The following is a 22,882-nucleotide window of genomic DNA, read 5'->3' on the forward strand; positions in this document are numbered from 1 at the left end:
AATCCCTTTCTTTCATATAAAAATTTTCATATAAAAATTAATTTCATAATTAATTTCATTAATTTCTTTTCATATAAAAATTAATTTCAAATGAACAATAAACCCAAATGTTAAAGCAAAATTTAAAAATTCTTAGAGTAAAACATAAGCAATAAAATTATGGATAATTTTAAGGAAATTGATATTCAATTGCTATTTCGTTCTTTCAGTTCTTGCATGCTCTTTCCTAATATGAATCAGCTTTAGAAGGTGTCAGTATATATAACTCCCCTTCTGATACTTTAAAAATTTGTGTTGAGATGTGTTGTATTTAGGTAAGTGAAAAAGGAAAAGTGACAGGGTGGGGAACATGCTCTTCCATCCATATTTATTTACACCTCTACCTACATCTATTTAAAACTATGAGTTTACATGAAAACCTCTAATTCAAAACCAATATTACTGGATTTATTTTAATTCCTCTCCCTCTCTAACTACTCAATATTTATAACTTTCAGTCTTTATAACCCTCTTCTCTGAAAGCGAGAACCTTGACTGTTAATGTATTCATTTTTTGATCAGTTTCCCTGTGTGAAGCTCATTTTTCCTGCCTGTCATTATCCTTCTGTCTCCAGTTCATACAGGGGACCTGCTCATCTTGTTTGGATTCTGAGAAATGGCGTTGTAGTCTAGTCCTTCCTGATCTCGGGCCCAGGCACTGAACAGTGACCTTCACCCTCATGGTCCCCTCCCCCACAGGAAGATGTCACCTGCTTCACCTGTGCTCTGAACTGCCACAGCTCCCCTTCCAGATTCTGTCCCACTGTGCTGCCCGGACAGACATCTTTGTTCTTTTTAACTTAAAGACTTAGAACTGGATTGTTCAGAAAAGGAAGGGCAGAGAAAAGAAAAAAGAAATGGAAGGGGAGGCAAGGGGAAGGTAAGGACTATGTTTTGCTTTTTTAAATAAAAGAAAGACCAATGTGAAAGTCCAGAGGGATAGAATCCTTTTGATCAATGTTAAGGAAGAAGAAATATGGAATTTGAGGGTAGGCATTCATCTTGTTAAAACTACTTACCTCTGACTTCTCTTGAAATCTTCATAGACTCTTTTGTGTCTGTGTTCTCATTTGAGGATCACAGATCGAGGGATCACTGACTAAATAAACAATTGGTACTAAATAAACATTTCCCACATCAGAATCTTTCTTTTTCTTCTTTCTCTTTCTTTTTTTCTTTCTCTTTTTCTCCCTCTCTCGTTCCCCACTCCCCCGCCTTCTTTTTTTGAGACTACTGCCTGAGCTGGCTTTGAATTTACGATTTTTCTAGCTCAGGATTTAGAGCAGCTAAGACTCTAGGCATGTGGTACCATGCCCACCTGGGAACTCACCCTTATTATAGATGGGAACCCCTGGAGAAACCTACATTCACTCTTGCTGTGGGGCTAGGTCTCTGAGATCCTGGGCATTTCCAGTTAGAGACTTTTCTCTCTGGCTCTCAATGCTGGAAGCTGGAAGCAGTCACCGTTGGAAATGTCTCAGTGAAACTGAAAGGAAACTTGGGCTGGGACTAAGTTCATATAGGATGGAAACTCATTGGAGTTCAGCTAATGTAGTAAAGTTCAATAATGTAAGAAACTGAAAGAGTAATAACTTGGTAAAAGTTATAACACTGAAAACACAAATTAGTGTGATTTTGCATAAATTATGAGCAATCTCAATGGAAGTAGGAATATTGTTGCACCATCATGTTAGGTTTGTTTAATGTGTTCCTTCACCCATTTTACATATAGCTTCTCGCATTTTTTCTCTTTTCTCCATCAAAAATAAAGTAAATCTAGATAGAATTTTACTAAGGTTTCGTAATTTTTCCATAAAAAACAAAGTAAATCTAGATAGAATTATACTAAGGCTTTATAATTTATGCTTTACTGTAATGGTAAAAGGTTCAGGTCCACTGCCACCCAATAAAGGCAGAGATTTGAGAGGCAGACTTATGGAAAAGAAAGTGATTTACTGACAATAAGCTGACAAGTTGGAAGATGTGCCCTAAAAGTAAGACATCTGGCTTAGGGGTGGCAAATGCAAGGCTTATGTGGTGATTCAGGCATGTCAGATAGGGAGAGGGTAGGCTAGTTACAGGCAGTTTGGTTTCCCTGAGGGACTTCCTGTTGTTATCTGTAGGTGCTGTTAATATTGATTGTCAACTGGGTTGATTAAAGACACTCAGGATTAAAAGTACACTTGTGGGTGTGTCTGGGCAGCTCTTACACTGAGTCCTTGGGACTATTATGATCCTGGTCCTTTCTTTTTTGGCCCTTCCCCTGCACTCTGCTTCTGATGCCACCTTTCCAGTGGTTTAGCATTTTATTTGGGGTGGTGTCAATGCATTTATTTTGATCATGTCACCCTCCTATTATCTTCATTATACTCCTGCCTCTATGTAATGATATTTTTTCCTCTACTTTCATGTCATATTTTTTAGATCCTACATATTAGAGAGAACATGCAATATTTATCTTTCTGATTTTGGCTTAATTTGCTCAACATAACAATCTCTGGATCCATATATTTTCTTGCAAATGACAGAGTTTCATTCTTATCTGGCCCACACACACTTAATTGTTTCTTTGCCTTTGTCTCCTCTAGATTCATTTATTTATTTTTATTTTAAAAAGTTTTATTTAAAGAAAGGCTAAACAAAACAAAAAATGGGTAGAAATAATACATCCGTTCAAAGAAAAAATAAACAGTAAGAAATCACTAGTTGACGTTTACATACTGTCCTCTAACAAATAGTTGTTCAAGATACAAAAGTGGAACATAAAAAGTGGGAATTCAAACAGCAAGACTGCAAACAGTTCTGTTCAACTATCCAACAAAAACTTAGTAATGTAGTTATCAATCCTATAATACACTTAAACATACATGCAGTTATCCATATCTTCATTTATGTTGGAATTAAATAAACTAAAGCAGGCTAAAATCATTCTGAACAAAGAATAATAGTATTGCTGGATTTCACATCATGACACTCCAGGATTAGCACTGGGTACTGTATTGTCTTTTTTTAAAATGTTATTTAAAGAAAGACTAAACAAGACAGAAAATGCATAGAAATAGTGCATATTTTCAAAGAGAAGAATAAACAGTAAGAAACCACTAGTAAATTAGTACAAATTGTCCTCTTTTTTTTTTTTTTTATCGGTACCAGGGATTGAACTCACGACTGCCTGCTTGCAAGGCAGGTGCTTATGCCGCTGAGCTAAATCCTCAGCCCCCACAGATTGTCCTCTTACAAACTGTTATTCAAGATACTAAAGAGGAGCATATAAAGTAGGGATTCAAACAGTGAGACTGCAACCAGTTCTGTTCAACTATTCAACAAAACTTAGTAATGTGGTTATCAATCCTATACACTTAAACATACATGCAGTTATCCATATCTTCAATTATGTTGAGACTGAACAAACCCAAGCAGGCTAATATCACTCTGAACAAAGAATAATACTATTGCTGGGTTTCACATTATGACACTCCAGGATCAGCACTGGGTACTTTAGTGTCTCTTTTTCTTCAAAGTATTTGTTCATTTCATCATGTATCATAAGATCGGTTCTCATAAGCTGTTTATAGGTTCTACAATGCACGAGTCTTAACATGTATTTCTATCCTTTCTATATTAGAGGAGGAAACAAAACAAAGCAAGACAAAACAAAACATATTCCTATAAATGAAATGAAACATATTCCTATAAATGAAGCGAAAAAGACATAAAAGACCATTGTACAAGGAGTTCTATCATAGTTCCTGTGTTGTCTCTTGTTATCTTCAGTAGAATTGGCTATATCATCAGACATAGTATAATTGAATATATCAGTACATAACAGTATTAATAAAAACACAACTTTGTATATAGTATAAAACTTCAAAAACAGGCACTAATCAAACCAGAATGTGTATCACAGTGAATCTTGTCATCTTCAGTGTAGTTGCCTATACTCTCAGACTTGATACTATCAACCATATCGGTTTTGAATAAAATCTGCCAATACCAAACAGCAGTCAAACAAACCAGATTTAACAAAGATCAGTCATGATAAAACAGTATGTCATACAGGGCTCCAGATTAAGTTAATAGGAAGTTAAAGATGATTACTGTGCTATATCCTGATGTTTTTGGGATAGGTTTCTGTGCCCTCAAATCTAATGCAAGTAGACAAACTGGGACAGGATAAAATCTATCTAAGCAGAGTGGTACACATAATGTGGGTTTTAAATCCTGATACATTATTAACAATACCTTCTGCCATCCTTTTTAAGATTCTCCCTCCCCTTTCACTTCTCCAGGGTACACTGTGCATTTTTGGGTCTCACCAAGAGCCTTGGTTTTAAATTGTGGGGGCAAACCTGCTATTTACCTAAGTGATTGTGAACCTTCTCTCTCCTGGACTTGATCTCTAATTGTATTCCTTTACCTATTAAATACTGTTTTTCCAACCTATCCACAAATACTGGTCTAGTTGCCCCTATTACTCTCTGGTTCTCTGTCACATAGAGCATTATTTTCTCATATTTGATTTTTAGTCCATATACTCTTTTTCATGTTAATTATATTTCCTAAAAATAGCATCTCAGTGGACTCTACCTCCTGATCTACTCTACATGTGGTTCTTTTTTTTTAAATTTAGTGTATCAAGGCCATTTATATTAGAAATTATAACCAACCTTCTCTGCCTCATTTCTGCTATGCTCTTTTTTGCCATCAGTTGTCTGCTTGCCTTCTTCATTCTGTTTTCTGATCCACTCATTGAGGTCTCTCTGCCCTAAAATCCTAGTACTTTTCTCTCTCTAGAATGCCCTGCAGTATTCTCTGTAGAGTTGGATTGGTGGTTGTGAATTTCCCAAGTTCCTCTTTGTCTTGGAAGCATCTTGTTTTTCCATTAATTTCTAGAGACATTTTAGCAGGGTATATTAATCTGGGCTAGAGGTTATTTTCTTTCAGGGCTTGGAATATTTCACTCCAGGCTCTTCTTGACTTGATGGTTTGTGTTGAGAAATCTGCCATGATTCTGATGGGCCTTCCTTTATAGGTTATCTGTTTCTTGTCTCTAACAGCTTTTAATATTGTTCTTATATTGAATTTCTGGGATCTTGATTATTATATGCCTGGGTGTTGTTTTGTTTTGGTTGTAGGTGGCTGGAGTTCTGTATGCCTCATACATCTTAATATCATTTCCTTTTCCTACGTTTGGGAAGTTTTCCTTAATTATTTCTGTGAATAGTCTTTGTAGTTCCTTTGTTTGTATCCCTGCTTCTTCATTCATTCTTTAATCTCAAGTTATAGATCCTCTTGTCATCTTCTAGCCTTTGTATTATTACTGCTTGTTTCCTTGTTATTTTTAAAAAGTTTTTCCTTTCATAATCCCACATTGCAAAACTGTCCTCCAGTTTGGATAATCTATCCTTAATTTTTTTCAAGCAGTTTTTCCATCTTTCCATAGAGTTTTTAATTTCCTGGTAATCTCTTTAAATCTGTTCCATGTATTCTATATTTTCTTTATATTCTTCATCAAATGGTTCTCTCCTATGAGTTCCTTCATTCTTCCATCCATGTCTGCTTGAGGGGTGCTTAGCATCTCTTTTATTAATCTTCTTATATCTTGCTTTACTTGGCTAAATATTTCCCTTTTGAACTCATCTATGACGTCCAGAAGATATCTCTTTATGTCCACTGGTGCTGTGTCTGATATTGCATGTTTACTGTCCTCATTCTCCTTTGTATTTACTTGTCCTGGGTCAATGTTCTCAGGGTTAGGACCTGGGGACTTTTTCTTTTTGCTTCCTCTTCCCATCTTTTTTGTTTCTTCTGGGAGGCCCCAGTTTCTTTCTTTGTTGGTTATAATTCTTCTGAAGCATGCTGGCTAGGTGACCCTTCCCACTGCTGTGTGCTTAGTGAGTAGCAAACAGAAGAAGCATATGCTGGCCCCTCCCTTCCGGATTAGTCAAGCTGCTAAGGCCTGCACTGTATTACTGTGCGCCGCCTCCTGTCCGGGTCAGTCAACTGCTGAGGCCTTCTCTGCATTAGTGTGTGCTGCCAGTGTAGGGAAGTGATTTTGGATAACCTACTGGGTCTTAGCCAGGTCATGTGACCCAAGCCTAGCTCACTCCACCAGTCCCATTTGGAAGGGAATAACTGACTGAAGTCACTGCTGCCCCTTGTTCCTGTCAGTCCTGCCCAGTCCCAGAATGTCATCTGTTGGAGCCCCCTTCTCTGTGGAATGGTTTTATTCCCATCACTCACCCCAGGTCGATGCAGGTTCCCTGTTAGCTCAGCTCTCTGTTTGGTTCGCTGATCCCCGACCTCAGTGTGACTGTGTTTCCAGTGAATCAAAGTGGCAGGATTTCAAATGGCTCAGTAAGTCACTGCCGCTCAAGTTCAGGTGCTGCAGCGGGAGCACTCAACCTTTAGCTGTTCCAGTAGTAGCACCGGGTCTGTATGTTTGATTGGTCCTTCTCACCTTAGTTTCTTCTTGGGATGAGAGAATTCATCTCCCTCTGTTTGGGACTCCCCATACTGTATTATGTTGAATTCTAAGTTGACTATCTCAGGGAGCCTCTGTAGCCTGCTGTTATCTATCCATCATCTTTGCTCCTCCCCCTCCTCCTCTTTCCATCTCCCCATATCTTCAGTTTTTCTTTAGTGTTTTAAAATTTGCACTGTAGAGATCTTGTACCTCTTTTTCTGGCCCTACGTATTTTATTAGTCTTTTGAATCTATTGTGAATGGAACTGTTTTCCATATATTTTTTTTTTGTACTGGGGATTGAACTCATGACCCAGTGCTTGCCAGGCAGGTGCTTATGTCACTATGCTAAATCCCTGGCCCATATTTATGTCTTAACTAGATAATTATTAGTATACTGAAAAGCTTTTAATGTTTTAAATGTTGTTTTTATAACCTGCTACTTTGCTGAATTTGCATATAAGTGCTAAGTATTTTGATGGGGTCTATAGGGTCTTCTAAATATTAAGTCACATTTACAGACAAGGATAGTGTGACTTCTTTTTGTATTTGTATCTTTTTTATTTCTTTCTTTTGTTTGATTGCTCTAGCTAAAATTTTAAGAACTATATTAATTCAATCCCTGGCACAAAACAAGAGCTATATTGAATAGAGGTGTTGAGAGTAGATATTTTTATTTTGTTGCTAATTTTAGAGGAAATGCTTTAATTTTTTCAATTCATAATGATATTGGCTATGGATTTATCATATATGGCCTTTACTACCTTGAGAAACATCCTTTCAATACTTAGTTTCTTCAGGGATTTTTTCATGAAGCAATGTTGAATTTTGTCAAGGGTTTTTTTCTGTATCAATAAAATCATACTATAAACTATAATGTATAGTCTGACTGTAGTTGAATTAATGTAAATGTGAAAAGTCTTTCTATAGTTCATCTTAAAAGGCTAAATATCTTTTGAACATACAATGATTGTTTATGAAGAGTTGAGTCATGACAATTTGAATGGCTGATGCCACATATAGTAGTTAGATTAGTCATAGATGTATCTTCTAATAAATATTCATTCATAGTTAAATGTCATACTGTAAGAAAGTAGACAGCACCTCCACAGGATAACACGGTCATTCTGAATCCTGGTGATTTTCAGTGAGAATAATCATCATCAGAGATAGTACTGGGCAATGCCTTTCCCAGAGGTTATCACAGGCAGCGGTTTGAATAGGACCCCAGAATCTTATGGTGTGGAGACCCCATGATTTACACTGGTCAAATGTAACTCATTAGTAGTAGACGGACAAAGGATAAGACTAAGCTATTTAGTAGGTCACCATAGTTACTATTAAACATAAAGTTATACATAGATTTAGTTTTCAACCTTAAAGTATTTTCAGAAAGACACTGAATTGCCTGATGTCAGATCTTAAAATGCCTGATGTCTTAAAATGAAAATTGAAAAGTGAAAAACAATGAAGTAGTTATTATAAAAGAAAGCTTTGCCTTTTCTATATAACTTTGCAACTGAAATTTTGTGTTGGGGTTCCAGAGACCCTGAACAATGAAGTGGAAGTGGGACTTTATTTTTTTCACACTCCTATTTATATTCCTTTTAAAATTTTTTGTGATGAATGACTATCATTTTTGATGGCTGAAAGATGCTTAAAGATGAAAATCAAAAAAAGACCTTGACAATGGTAGTAAAATTTGTAACACATCCAGGATTATATGAAAAGATTTGAAAATTGATGGAAGATAGAGGTGTGTGTTAAGAATTTTCAGCTCATGGCACCTTAAGAGAAGAAAGCCAAGAAGATAGTAGTTATTTTATCTGCCAAAAGACAGTGGCTTTTGTTTCTTGCACATGGGAATTTTTGGAAACCATGACATTCTAGCATATGTTAACTTCTATCTCATGATGCTGGTAAGTTACATAACTTAGAGTTACATAACTCAGGAACACTTATCTATACTTCTAAAAGTATAGATAAGTCACATAACTCAGAAGTTGAAGATAGCACTTATCTATACTTCTGAAAAATCTCAAATTTAAAAGAGAGGCTATTAACTCAAACTGTAGAGCAAACACTCAAATCAAAAATAGTTCTGAGCTGTAGCGTGAGAAGAAACAGGTGAGAAAAGACAATTGGATTTTCTCTGACAGAGATTTAACTCTGAAATAATGAAAAACAAAATAAAACACCAAAACAACAGCAACAACAAAAAACAACCCTGGCAAGAATAGTTCATAGTCTTTTGAAAGTTTAGAGAGTGAAAGAGAAAGCTTGGTTTGAAACAAAATACTTATTTTATCTACTTTTGTAAATCTTCCTTTTGGCATCTTACAAGCTTTTCTCATGTTTCCTTCTTAAACTTAGATCATTTCTCTGAACCCTTAAAGAGCGCAAGACTCACTTCTGGATGACTCTAGGGAACAAAGAGCAAGCACTATCTGAAGCCTGTTTTCTGAGCCTTTATGTCTCACTGCCTATCACAAGGAAGCTTCCTGGACATTTTAGACTTTAAAAAAACCCTGAAATTCAATAAAAATGAAGATTTTCCTTTTAGGTCACCATTTCTTCTGGCAGACTGAGCCTAAAGTGCACTTTATTTCCCTTTAATTTAACAGCTCCAGCAGCTTTTCCAGTTAAATCGACTGTTCATTATTGAGCCCCATTTCTGAAGGGGCTGTGCAGTGCAGTTTAATGAGTCCTTGGCACAAAGCTCCCTTTCAGCACTGGGAAAGAATAGGGGCTGCTCAGGCCCTGTAGGGCTGTATGTCAAAGCCAGCCCATAATGCCTGTCAGCCAAGGGCAGAAATTCCCACTGATATAAGAATGTGCAAGAAATCAACTTTCACCACTGGCGAGCAGATTAAGACACGACCAGGAAATGAGTCTGTAGGTTTAGAACAGTGACACCTGTTTGAACAGAGTGATTTTCCCATCCCTTGATCGCTGTGTGGCTGGAGTGGGGGCTGGGAGAAGCAGCCGCGCAGCCAAGGTCTCAAAGCCCTTCAGGTCCCTGGAGAGGGGAAAGGAAGACACTATGGGGTGTCTTTGGGGTAGGCCCTGTGCTAAATGCCTTCATGCACTTTTTCTATCTCAATTCTTGTAACAATCTTACGGGACTGTTTGCTTATGATTGAAGAAGCGCCTAAACCCCAGGTGTTTTCATTCCTGGTTCCAGGTTATGGTGCTAATTGGCCACTTACTGCCAAAGAGAGGCTGGAATATAGGCCTATTGGGCTCTGGGATGTCTGTCTTTCTAGGTCTGTGAAGCGAAGTTCATCAAATCTGAGTTGGTTCTTTGGAAATATCCAGACTAGTCACTGGAAATATTTTACAAATTTCAATTGCATGACATGTTAGACAGCTCTGAATATATGTAACTTGTATTTTTCAGACCTCAGGAAACTTTGAGAAAGTCCTTTCACTGTCTTGGCTGTGCTGAAGGTCAAAATAAGTCAAAGGACTTCTGCAGAAAGGAGTCTTACATGCCTTTATGGTACACTAATATTCTGCTCCTGAGTTGTCAAGAGGGGAGTGTGGATTGGTTTTCTTCTGATATCATACAGCAGACAAAACCTGTTGAAATTTAATTTTCAGAAAGATAAAGATAAAATTATGGCTCTTAGGCAAATATGATATGAACATGTGAAAGATCTTCTTTAGCTGGTTGATTGGTAAAAGATTGGCTAAAATATTAGAACTGTTTTGAAGAACTCTTAACAATCCATAAAAACACAGCCTCATTTAAAATGTGCATGCATGCACACACATGATATTAGACTGACTTTATTGAGTTATATAAAATCAGGTTATAAATATGTGGTTATTATTTAATGGACAAAAGTTCCTGGCATATCTACTGAACAAAACTATTGTCAAGTTAACAAGTAGTTTTGCTTAAGGCCTTCAGTCAATAGCAATAATGAGAAGAATTAAATTGATAAACTGAGTCCTTTCTAGTCTTTGGATGATCTTTTCCTGTACAGCACTGAAAGTGTGGGGAGTTCATCTTTTTGCCTCATTTCCCAATTATTAAATAATTTTGCTGATAGGCCTCATGTTTTATGTGAACTCACTTAGAGGAAAAAAAAGGACTTGTCCACATCACTGTGAATCAGTGGCAAGGACAAAACTGGAGCTCAGTTTTGCTGTCTTCCTAACAGGGTTTGTTCTTTTTACTGCTGTGGCACCTCTGGCAATGCTGATTCCTTAACCTAATGTTTCCCACAGAGACCAGAGAGGGAGACAGCTTGTATTTTTCTCACTATACAAAATGAAGGAGGAATTCACTTTCCAGGACAGTTTTCAGTTACTTTAAATTAAATGTGGGGTTGAGCAATATGTGTGAATTGACCCACATTGCTAAGGAAGAAGTTGGAGAGTTAACCATAGAGTTTTCTTCCTGCTCATAGCACAAGGAAATTTGGCTTCTTAGTTAGGCTTCCTGAAAATAGACCCAGAGATGGAAAGTTGTGCGCCAAAGGTAGATTTAGGTCAACTTTTGTGTGACAAATTTATAGGGAAGTGAGGAAGTCAAGATTGGGTGGAAGGAGGAGTTAATCTGTCATCTGTCTCAGCTAACCCAGCTCTGGAGCAGAGGGGGCCTTTTAGATTTGGCCCAAGTTGAGGTAAGAAAGGCCTGTCAGTCGTTGGTTTTTGGAGTATCTGGAAGGCAATGTTATCTTGGGCAAAATGATTTCCTTCATTGGACTCAATGCTTGATGAGGGGTTCAGCAGCCAACAGACTTGGCAGCTGGGAGAGAGGTTCATCAGCCCACAGAAGGTATCTTTGTGGATTACCACAGAATCCCTTAATCTGATTTTTTACTACAAGGTTACCTGTAATGAAAAGGTTCAAATCAAGTATCTCTATTGTTGGATTAAAAATAAGTGTCGGGGGTGTTATGTTGCAGGAAGAAAGAGCGTGGGGATTAATAACTGATGGTTGTACAAGACAGTGGGTTTCAAGGTCACATTTCTTTTTGGATTCCATGGTGGTGTAGGGTGACTGTACTATGATATACCAGGGACCATCTTCTTGTATGTCTGTATGTCGTGGGTAGTTATTAATTATGTTACATTTTGTTCTTATAAATGTCCTTCTTCTGAAGATTGATTTCATGATCATCTAAGTTCTCCCCAATCTTAGGGTATTCCTACCATTTTTTTTCTGCAAAATGTTCCCTTCTCTCTGGACTCAGGCTGGGAGAAGTAGCCTAATATCCTCAGTACATTCAGGATTTCAAAGACGAATGGCACAAAAGGCTTGCTTCAGCAACTTCTGCTTCTAGTCGTCTGATCATCTTAGAGAAGAGACTCAGGCCAAGGGTTTTGCTCTAGGTGCGGGTAAAGCAGTGCCTTAAATCTTCCAGGCCAGAGTTTCTTCCACTGCACTAGCACTTATTTAACTTCTGTCCTCCAATGAAAAACTGGAAGTATCCATAGCAGTGACAACAACATGGCGACAGCAGTTTGGCCTCAGTTAAAAGAGAAAGATTGCTGGCAAAGTTGGGAAGACTTGTCAAAGCAGCTGGCAAGAAAGCGACTAAACGGAAGAGCAGGGGGAATTAGGTTTTCCCCTGTAAACAGGGCATGGAGTCAGGTCGGGGACCAGAGTCCCCTCCTGTGCCAGAAACATGACAAATAATAAAAAGTGCCACCAACAACAAGGCAGAGTGCCGCATGCCACGGAACACCAAAGTTAAATAAATTCCTCCGCACCAAAGTCTACAATGGCTCTTCATTTTCATAAGATCAAGTCTAAGATCCTTTGCATAGGATCGAAGGACTCTTTCTAGTTTTATATTCTTCCACTCTTTGCCCCACACTCCATATTGCAGCCATATCATCCTGTTTAAAATGTTCTGATTCTGCTCTATTTTAAAAAATGTTTTATTTACTTATTTGTTTAGAGCATTTTTAAGCCTACAGCACAATTAAGAGGAAGGTACAAATATTTCCTGTGTGCTCTGCGGTGATTGGGGTGAGGTTTCAACTTAATTGCCTATGCAATCTGCTTCAGAGACTTGTAGAATATATTTTGTGTGTGTGTGGCACAGCTTTATGCGAGTGGAGTACTTCTAGGTGTGTTTGTGTGGGGCCTTGAGGTGAGGTCGCAGTGTCTATGTCCTGTCCTTTGCTCCTTCTGCTCTCGCATTATTCTGCAGCTCTGCTTCCTGGTTGCCACGCACTCAGCAATTTTGTTCCACTACATCCTTCTGCCTTGACCCTCCTGCTGTGGAGCCAGCTGACTTTTTCTTAAACTGTGGGTGTTGGCTGTTGTGCCTGGCAATGGGAAAACTAATGCATACCCTCCACTCCTACACATGCACAGCCTCCCTTATTACCAATATCCCCTACCACAGTAGTACACTTTTACAATTGATGAACTCATGCTGACATTCATTATTTCCCCAGGTCCATAGTTTACATTAGGATTTGCTCTTTGCTTTGCACCATGTATGGGTTTGGATAAATGCATATTGTCTATGTATCACTATAGTACAATGCAGACTATTTTCACTGCATTAAAATCCTCTGTTGTCCACTGTTTTTATCTTTCTCTGCCATACACTGGAGTTTGTATTATCTCCATAGTTTCCCTTTTCCCAGAATGTTATTTAGTTGGAATTGTACAGAATGTAGCCTGTTAAGATTGGTTTCTTTTTACTTAATTACATTCATTTAAGTTTCATTCATATCTTTTCATGGCTCAATAGCTCATTTCTTTTTACAGTTGAATAATATTCCAGTCTTTATGTATCACTTGTAATTATCCATTCACCTATCAAAGGATATCTTTGGTAGGTGAATTTCACAGTTTTGGCAATTACAAATAAATGCTGCTACAAATCTCTGTGTTTAAGCTTTTGTGTGGACATACATTTTCAATGGATTTGCCTGAGTACCAAATATTTTATTGCTGGATCATATAATAAAGGTATATTCAGTTTTGGCAGAAACCTCCAGTGTTTTCTAAAGTGGCTGAACCATTTTTCATTCATTCTAGCAATAAATGCGTTCCCACTGCTCCATGTCCTTGCCTGTATCTGATGTCAGTGTTCTGAATTTTGAGTTTTCTGTGATGGAGTAGTGGTATCTTGGAGTTGTTTTATTTTGTATTTCTTTGGTGGCATAGGATGATAAATGTCTTCCCATGTGATTCTTTGCTATCCTATATGTCTTCTGTGAGGTGTCTGCTTAGGTATTTTGCTCAGTTTTTAAATGGATTGCTCATATTCTTAAAGAGTTCTTTGTACATTCTGGGTAAAGTCTTCATCAAATTAATGTTTTCTCTCAGATTCTAGCTTGTCTTCTTATACTTTTGGTATTGTATTTTGCAGAGCAGAAGTTTTCAGTTTTAATGAAATCTAGCTCATCAATTATTTCTTTTATGGATTATTATATTGATGCTGTATTTAAATTATCTCTACCCTCAAACTCATCTAAGATTTTTCATATGTTAACTTCTAGCAGTTTCAGGGTTTCGGAGTTTGCATTTAGGTCTATGGTACTAATTAATTGTAAATTAGTTTTACAAAGTATGTAAAGTCTACATCTTGATTAATTTTTTTGCATGTGAATATGTAGTTATTTTAGTATCATTTGTTGAACAGATTATCCTTGCTTCATTGCACTGCCTTTGCTATAGTCTAGTTGATTGTATGTTTATAGTTCTTTCTATCTATATATATGCATATTTCTGGGGTCTCTATTCTGTTCCACTGATCTGTTTATTCTTCACTGGTACCACACTATCTTGATTACTGTATCTTTATCATGTCTTAAAGTTGGATAGTATCAGTTTTCCAGCTTTGTTTCTCTCCTCAGTATTGTCTTGCTATCCTGTACATTTAAACTTACTTGTCTGGCTTATGAAGATGCTGCTTTCTAGGACACCCTTTCTCCTACTTCTTTTTTAAATCTATCAAACAAACTCTCATTATCTTTCAAGACCTTGACTGAATGGCATCTTTATGAACTCTTCTCTAAATTTTCCAGACACAGTGAGTCACTCCCTTCTTACTGCTCCAGTGACAATTCGCTTGTTTTTCTATAAGACACCTTTCTGGGGATGGGAAGCAGGTTTGTGCCATTTGTCTATGTCTAGTACATGGCATACCTAGGATATGTGTATTGTTGATGCTTACGATGGTCCTACCACATAGCTGATTTCCAAAAGATATTGGCAAGTGATGAAGATAGAGATTTACATGAATATCTACAAAGTGGACTTAGTCTGGGGATGGAGGATTTTTGTTTAATGCTAAACACTCATAAAATGTAGGGGAATTAGTGATCCAGCCTTATAGAACTATAGTTGTTCAGCCTTATAGAACTATAACCTAAAGCATTTTCTATTGTCTTAAATGTTATGCCTAATGAAAACCAATTTAATAATAACGTGGAAAGATCTAGTTAGTATAGAAGAACTAGACATTGACAAGAGTATCCAAAATTCAGATGCTCAGGCTGGTGGTGTAGCTCAGTGACAGAGCACTTTGCTAGTGTGTCTAAGGTCCTGTGTTTGATCCTCTCTGCTGAAAAATAAAATCAGATTCCTTTTGCATAAAAGTGATTTTCAGGGGACAGAGGAGGGGGATTGTAAAGATAGGTATAATATTCTAAGGCTAGAAAATACTCTTCTTTACTTGCTCCTTCCGTTAATGTAGTCAGGAAGTAGTTTCCGGAAAGAACGGCAGGTTTAATGCAATTATGTGGTGCTGGACCTCCTAATGCGTGTATGCTAGGCAACTCCAGCTGGCTTCACACAAGAAAAAGCAAACTTCAGCTGCCCTTCAGGCTATTGTTTTTAGCCCTCTGCAGAGAAGTGTTCCAGTGGCAGATTGAGCTGTTTAAGCTGTTTAATTAAATGAATTCAGCCTCATAGAATAGTATCTAGGTCTCTTAAGAATTTCTGCCTAGTGCACCGGATATTAGGCCATTGGACTGCTTAAGTGACTCAGACTTACATGGTGCTGAGTTTTTCTGGCATCTATACTGTTACATTTAGAAACCTGTGTGAGCTCTGAGCAGCCTTATGCTCCACTCTGGTGGTGCTGGTCTATATTGATTCCACTTTAGTCTAGTGTCTATGAAAAGTAAAGGCTATCACATGTTTGAATGTAGTCTGAGCAAAAATGATTCCTTGAGAAACCCGTGTGATTTTCCTTATTTGCAGGAAAAGAAGAGGGTATAATCACTATTTGGAAATCAAATCCTTCTGCTCCATGTGGCCCTCATCTGCTTGGGTCTACAGCAGACTGGTCACATGATGAATGAATTATTACAGAAAGAGTGGGAAAAAAAGGCAGGTGATCATCTTCAGCTTTTTCTCTGTCAATTCAGCTTCATACTGATGCCAGAATGAGATTTCGTGTGTGTGTGTGTGTGTGTGTGTATGTGTGTACCTTTTACCAACAAAGACATAATAGATCTTAAAGATGTAGTTCTGACTTTTGGCAAATCCCTTTACTCAGTTATGGCTTAGGTACCGGCTAGTTTGGAGACAGACTTCATGTGTTGAAATGTAATCCCTATTGTGATATATTAAGAGGGTAGAAACAATCTGACTATAGTACATACATAGGGGTGAGGCCTCTGAAAGCTGAGCATGACTAGATAGTCATTAAGGTGGAGCTTTGTGATTGAATTATGGTGACTTTACAAGAGGAGGAAGCGAGACCAGAAGATACAAACATGTGTGCACCTCCTGTCTCTTGCTCAAGAAGATAGAATCCTCTTGATAGGATTCTATCAGCAAGAAGGCTACCACCAGATAACTGGTGTTGTGAGTGAAAATAAACCGCTTTTTAAAAAAAATATTCTGCCCCTGATGTTTTATTATAGCAATGAAAAATGAGACTAACACCCCAGTGAAGATATATAATATTTGCATCCCTCCATAAGGGTCAAGTTGTGAGGCTTAGGTTTTTTGTCCCAGTGGTGTGGAAAGGGACTATGATATCCTATTTATACTAAATTGGAAGTTCTAACCCTCAATTACAGGTTGTTGAGAGTGAAGCAAATGTTTGGTGATTCTGTTAGAAGTTCTGCTTAGTTAGACCCCAAAAGACATCATATCTATTATACAGCATGCTTAATAGCCATGTTTCCTTTTTTTCCCCCCTGAAAACAATGGGTAGAAATGGATCTACCTAACCACTGGGCAGAGGTCGCTCCATTTGTATAAGTGCTGATGCCTACTTAGTTCCACAGAGTAAATTATTATTTGTCTAAACAGATCACGGTTATCGAGTACAATAAAAGTAAGCATGTAAATCAGGTTTGGCTCAGAGAGCTGTTTTTTAGGGGAGGGCATCCCTTTTTGCATATGATCTAAAAGCCTCCTGACAAAAAGTCTTTATGTCATAAGGTACCCACACAAGGATGAAAAGTATCCCAAATAAAGAACAGAAAGTAAGATTCTGGGTTCTGTGCTGGTGTCAATGAACAACTGAACCAACAGCAGGATTTTCTTACGTTAGGATCTCTTGATCCTACTACCTTGTCCTTTTATTTGGTTTTCTATGACACCAGCCAAATTACAGACCCAGATAGTAATCAATATTTCTAATTCAACATTCTACTAGTTATTAAGTTTATGAGCGTAACAAGGGTAGGGAGCAGGATAGAATCTTACCCAGTAGTTATTTTCAATGTGTTCACTTAGAAGAAGGCTTTCTGTTCAGTTTCTTTTGATGGATTTATTGGTGTGCAGGGCTATTCTACAGTGAAGATTCACTATTTTAAAAACTATTGTTAAGAAACTTGCACCATAATCCATTTCAAAACTTACTGGATTAAAATCAAAATTTATTACTTCACAAGATTCTGTGAATTGGTGATTTTGTGGTATTTCATCCAGTCTTGCCTGGAACTATTTATGTGGCTTCAGTTATCTGATGCTATGACCAGATTTTGGGACCCCCCTTGCTGCTCCAAATAGTCTTCCTGGTACACATATGGCCAAATATGGTCAATAGTGGTGGCTGTCAGTGGGCAGAGGAGGAGAATTTCCACTTTCCATGGGCCTTCACATCCTGTGTAAGGGTTCCAGCACTGCAAGACTGTGAAGTGGAAGCTACAAAGTCTCTTATGTTGCCAACTTGCAAAGGTTTGAACTTGTAGGATATGGAGAAATAGACTCCAACTCGATGTAATAAACAGCAGTGTCACACTGCAAGGGGGCTTGGCCTCAGGGAGCACTGATTTACTGACATCATCGCTACAGCAATGTAGCGCACAGCTACTATTTATATATGTATAAGTTTTATAAGAAAGAAAGAATGAAATATAAATGAGTATGTTCCTTATTTTTTGTAATCACAGTGATACGTGAATGGAGCCAGGACTTGTTAAAATCACAACAAGAATTGGTTTTACATAGTAACTATTTACTGTACTATTACTTGTAATACAAAAGTTCTAGAAAACCTCAAGTATGCTAGTGGAAATGATCTTATTGGAAAATTCTGGTAGAGCCCTTTAGTAAAAATCTATTTAAGTGTAAAAAAAAGAATAGGGGCTGAGGATTTAGCTCAGCGGCATAAGCGCCTGCCTTGTAAGCAGGCAGTCGTGAGTTTGATCCCTGGTACCGATAAAACGAAAAAGACAAAAAAAAAAAAAAAGAATAAACATGTATACTTAACTGATCAAAACAAGAGGAGAGAACATGGTTGACTAGGGGGCAAAAGATAGGTGAATGTTTCTGACCTGGTGCTTAATAAAAGCAGTTACACAGAGGCAGGGGTGAAGTATGAAGAATTTAGCTAGACCAGTGGTGGCAAAATTCTGGTTCTGCAGCTGGCTCTTTGTGAGAGCTTTCTGCAGCTGTAAAAGGTTCGTCACCACTGACCTAGACTAAAATTCAGTATTTAGAGGTTCTTTACGGGGGAAACCCGATCACCGTTGGATCATATGGATCATAATATCCCCCACCGCCACCCAGGCCTGGCATCATTTTAGGAAATGATGGGACTGAGGGAAAGGAGGGATTTCCACGGAGGTCTTCAGGAGGTCATCCCTGGAGCTCAAAAGCAGGAGATATATTTGGAGGGAGCAAAAGTCCTCAAGGCTTCAGACAGATAATTGTGTAGCCCAAAGGGCAAAACCTCAGAGCTACTGGAAATCAGAAAGTGATGCCAGTGGAGAGGCAGTCCTGTGGAGGCTCTGGGTTAATGCTACAACTGCATGAGGGTTTTATTTCTATAATTATTTTGGTAACTGTAGTCATTGTATCCTTGCTACTTTGTTGTATTTGGGTTATTCTGGCTCTTTACTTTTCTATTCTTTTCCTTCTACTGCTTGCTTTCATTTATCTTTGTTCTTTGGGTTCTTGCTTCTTTATTGATATTGGTTGGTTATATTTTAAGTTACAAGGGTCTCCCCTTTGACCTGCTCCCTCTTTTAATGTTTCCTCCCTGTTATACTTTGACCCTCTCCCCTCCCTATTCTTTGTGTTTCTCTCTTCCTCATTGTTTTGCCTTCTTGCTTTCCCTTTCTTTCTCTCCATCTAATGGCAAAAAATATAACAGGGGCCTGTATAAATTAAAGAGTAAGAATTATCAGTGTTATAAACTAAACTGTACCATGTAAGGGCATGAGAGCATTATGGCTTGAGCTAGATGTCCCTCTTACACCTCATGTGCATGTAGGTGGGTCTTTTTGGAGGTGGCTGGTTGTGTGATACTGGGATTAAGGAAGTATGATAACTAAATTGACTTGGAATTGTTTTGGGTGTGGGCAACAGGACGCTCCACCCAAGGTATAGTAGAATGAATCAACAGATTTGTAGCCTGGATGGAATATGAAGGGATTGGAAGAAGGCTATATTTTTGCCTGTTGCATCACAGACTGTTTCTTCTTGCCATGCCCCTCTGGCTTGGAGCTACCAACTACGGATTGAAACCTTTATAACCATGAGTCAAAATAAACCTTTTCTCCTTTAACTTTGGGTGTCAAGTATTTTGTCCCAGCAAGAAGAAAAGTAACTGAAACGGGCAGTGTAATCCTTGGATATAAAATAAAATAAATTTGAATATAGAGATAAAATTGGATATAGAGAATTCAAACAAAATTACCTACAAACATATTAACAGTTAATAACAATCTCAGTCATCCTCCGTCTCTAAATACAATTTTACTCCACCTGCAAATCGTCCTTCCTAAACATATGTTCTCTCAAACCTTTTGAACATTAGCCCTTCTCCACAGCTGTAAAATAACTTCAACAGAGTCCTACTCCTGTTTTTTTTTTTTTTTTGTCTTTTTCAGTACCAGGGATTGAACTCATGACTGCCTGCTTGCAAGGTAGGTGCTTATACCGCTGTGCTAAATCCCTAGCCCCATGTTGTTTTTAACCTATTGCTGTTTCTCTCTTCTCATTGATATGCGCCCTTCATTTTCCCCATTCTCTTTTCTTCTAACCATGCTCACATCACAGATAAACTACAGGTATCAGTACAATATAGTCTTCAGGGTGTAATGGCAAGGAGGGGTGAAATTATTAAAAAAATACTAATGTTAATTAGTAAAAATACTAATGATTGTATATGCTTGGCTCGGTTGGTGTCATTAAAACCAGTAAAAATACTCTCCTTATGACACAGTGATGGGAACCAATTAAATTGACCAAGTAGCTTGAAGGAGTAGACTGTATCTCTGGACTAATAGCCAAAAACAAAACCATCACTTTAAAATAGAACATAGCTAAATATATTCTTATATCAACAAGAAGCTTTTCATTGTCAACTCTCAGAAAGGTCTTTAAAAAAGCAAAGCAGCAAAATGCCTCCAAAGACTCTCAATTCTCCCAAAGCAGATTCAAGGGAGCCCTGATGGAGAGAAAAGTAAAAGAAGATAGCCAGGATGTGTGAAGTGATTGCAGAAATAAACTCCTTGCCCAGCTGAAGATGCGGAAATTTATTTTAGAAAATAAAAAGCAAGGCAAAACAAATGAATCTATTCATTAACCTGGTGGCAGGAGTAAACATGATATAAAATGCAGGAAGACTGTTGAGAAACGTTTGGAGAATGAAAAAATGTGGGGAAAATGAGGAAATAATAAAAAGAAATCTAACTGTAGTAATTATGTTGTTAGTAAGGTTATGATATTGTTATTCTAAAAGAATTAAACATGCTGTATAGTATAGAAAGAGCACATTAAAAAAAGAACACAAAGCTGACCAATCTCTGTGTTTCCTTCTCATTTACAGGAAACACAGGGACACAGAAGCAGGTTAAATAACATCATGGAGCTGGGTGTAACCAATCACAAGTATAGAATGTGGAAAAGTCCACCAAATTTTGACTTAGTTTCTTCAACAAACTAATTGCAAAGTAAACAAAGTGAGGGGTGGTGGTGACTACAGATTTAAAAAGATATAAGAGACATCAAATAAATTCTCTGCTATTTCTTTCATGAAAGGCTGTGTTCTAATGTCTCTCTCCTTAAATCTGAGTGGGGCCTAGTCACTTACTTAACTAATAAAGTATGGTGACAGTGACCTTCTGGGCATTCCAGGGCTGGACATTAAGGAGCCGGGCAGTTCCCTACAAGTTTCTTGTGTCAGTATCTAGGATTCCTGAGGCTACATGTAAGAAGTTTGAGAGCTTTTAGATAAGCATGCTGAAGAGACCAGCAGTGTAAGCACAGCTGCAGTCATGTCGATGATACCATTCTGGATCTGCCAGGCCAGATATTGCCAATGTCACAAGGACCAGAAGGTTCATTTAGATACGGACCCATAATATTATTGGACAGCATAAAATGGTTATTTTGAGTCACTAAATTTTGGAGTGATTTGTCATGCAGCTACAGATAATCAGGGTAACATCTAGTATTTTAAATTAGAAATTATGATATATTGCTGGTAGAATGTAGTTTGTAGGGGGTAAAAGGTGAGGGAAAAAGTAAAAGACACATTTTGGGAGGTGTGGACAATTAGTAAGATAACACTATTGTGATGATAGTGATACTATAAATATAAATTGGCATGAGAAATTAATTTGCTTTATTTGAGATTTCCAAACTAGTGAATGACAGGAAATTGCTTTAGGGAGAGAGAAAAAAAGATGCATAATTATTTCTTTCATTATAAATGTGCATTCCTGACAGCTCTGAGCGCTAAGATTGTCCTGCAGGGAATATGATTAAAGTTAAAAAGAGGAAAACAAAATAAGTAAGTCAGCTTTTGATCCTGCTGCTATATTTACCCACAAAAAAGGAGGCAGCTCTCAGGTGGGCTTTTGTCTAAATAATGTTCTGAAATCCAAGTGTAAAAGAACAATATGAAATCTCAATTCTCCCAAATGGTTTGGGGAGAGTTCAGCCCTTGAGCCCCTGGGAGGCTTGGTTCCCAAGGAGACTAATCCCACTTGCTCAGCATTAGCCATCACTGGAGGAAAGAGCTCTAGCTTGGAGTTCTGCAAAGTCTCCAGTGCAAGCTGGAGTCAGGTCCCTCCGCTCTACAGGAAGTGAAATGTATTGATGTCAAAGCCACTCAAGTGAACATGCTCACTCAGGGTGGAGGAGGAGGGGCTGATGGGCCTCCTGAAGCAGGCCACTGACTCTACTGAAACCAATTACACCGCAGATAGAACTCTATCCCAAAGGAAAAGAGCTGTGGAAAAGCCAACTGAGACCACAAGGTAGAGGATGCATGTACAACTGAGTTTGACAGTGGAAGCTCTAAGGACGAATTTGATCTGAGGTATAGAATTCCTCCCTGCATAAGTTATTTTTTGTTGCTTACCTTTTTCCCACAAATGCCATTGCTTTCATTTAGCCATGTCTTTGTTTGAAAGTCATATTCTTATTTGCTTGACATACTCAAAATACCATTTAAGTCTTAAATTAAAAACCACCTGTAAAGGCCTTCACTCCTTTGGTGACATCTTTGAACCAATAATGGTATATACGATTTATTTCTTCTTCACATTATATTACAATGACCTTTTTGCAGGTCTTCCTTTCCATCAGAAAGGGTGGGAATCAGAGCTTCTTTTCTCTGTATCCCCAGTACTAGCACAGTGCTAACCACGTTGTGGGTGTAGTATGTTTCTGTCAAATTTTGATGAATAAGTGACTGTATGGATATTTGTGTACAAGGATCAACTGTGAATCAGGCTAAGTCATCAATACGTTATTGTCAAGGTTTACAGTTCACAAAGGACTTTTTGTTTCAATCATTTTCTTGAGTTTCTCTAAAATAGGCTCATATTATTCCCTCTCCATAGGTGGGAATAGCAAAACTCACAGGGTAAGTTTTCTGTTGTCAGTCAAATAGTAAAAACAAGATTAAATTCCAACTATCAGTTTCTGGCTATAGAAAGCACTCTCCCTCTCTAACCTATATGGATTTAGAAGTCC

General features: G+C 37.8%; 1 protein-coding gene and 1 long non-coding RNA gene across 6 annotated transcripts in view; one reads left to right on the top strand and one right to left on the bottom strand.

Annotated features, from left to right (window-relative positions):
* Nucleotides 1-1,510, bottom strand: part of LOC101789175 (uncharacterized) — a 32,656-nt gene extending 31,146 nt beyond the window's left edge. For 2 of the 5 annotated variants that reach the window (XM_063256380.1, XM_063256382.1), the window contains exon 1: nucleotides 1,059-1,507. The gene's annotated coding sequence lies outside the window, so the exon portion shown is untranslated. Of the gene's footprint in view, nucleotides 1-1,058 lie in introns of all 5 variants that reach the window. The other 3 variants (XM_063256384.1, XM_063256383.1, XM_063256381.1) reach the window with 3 other exon arrangements.
* On the top strand, nucleotides 677-20,895 carry LOC134477681 (uncharacterized). Its single transcript, XR_010049818.1, has 3 exons — nucleotides 677-919; nucleotides 19,786-19,821; nucleotides 20,727-20,895. It is a non-coding gene; the product is annotated as an uncharacterized LOC134477681 (long non-coding RNA).
* The last annotated feature ends 1,987 nt before the right edge of the window (nucleotides 20,896-22,882 follow it).

Source organism: Cavia porcellus, unplaced genomic scaffold (assembly GCF_034190915.1).
Source record: "Cavia porcellus strain 051 isolate PalLab524CR breed Dunkin Hartley unplaced genomic scaffold, mCavPor4.1 scaffold_9, whole genome shotgun sequence".
Taxonomy (NCBI): domain Eukaryota; kingdom Metazoa; phylum Chordata; class Mammalia; order Rodentia; family Caviidae; genus Cavia; species Cavia porcellus.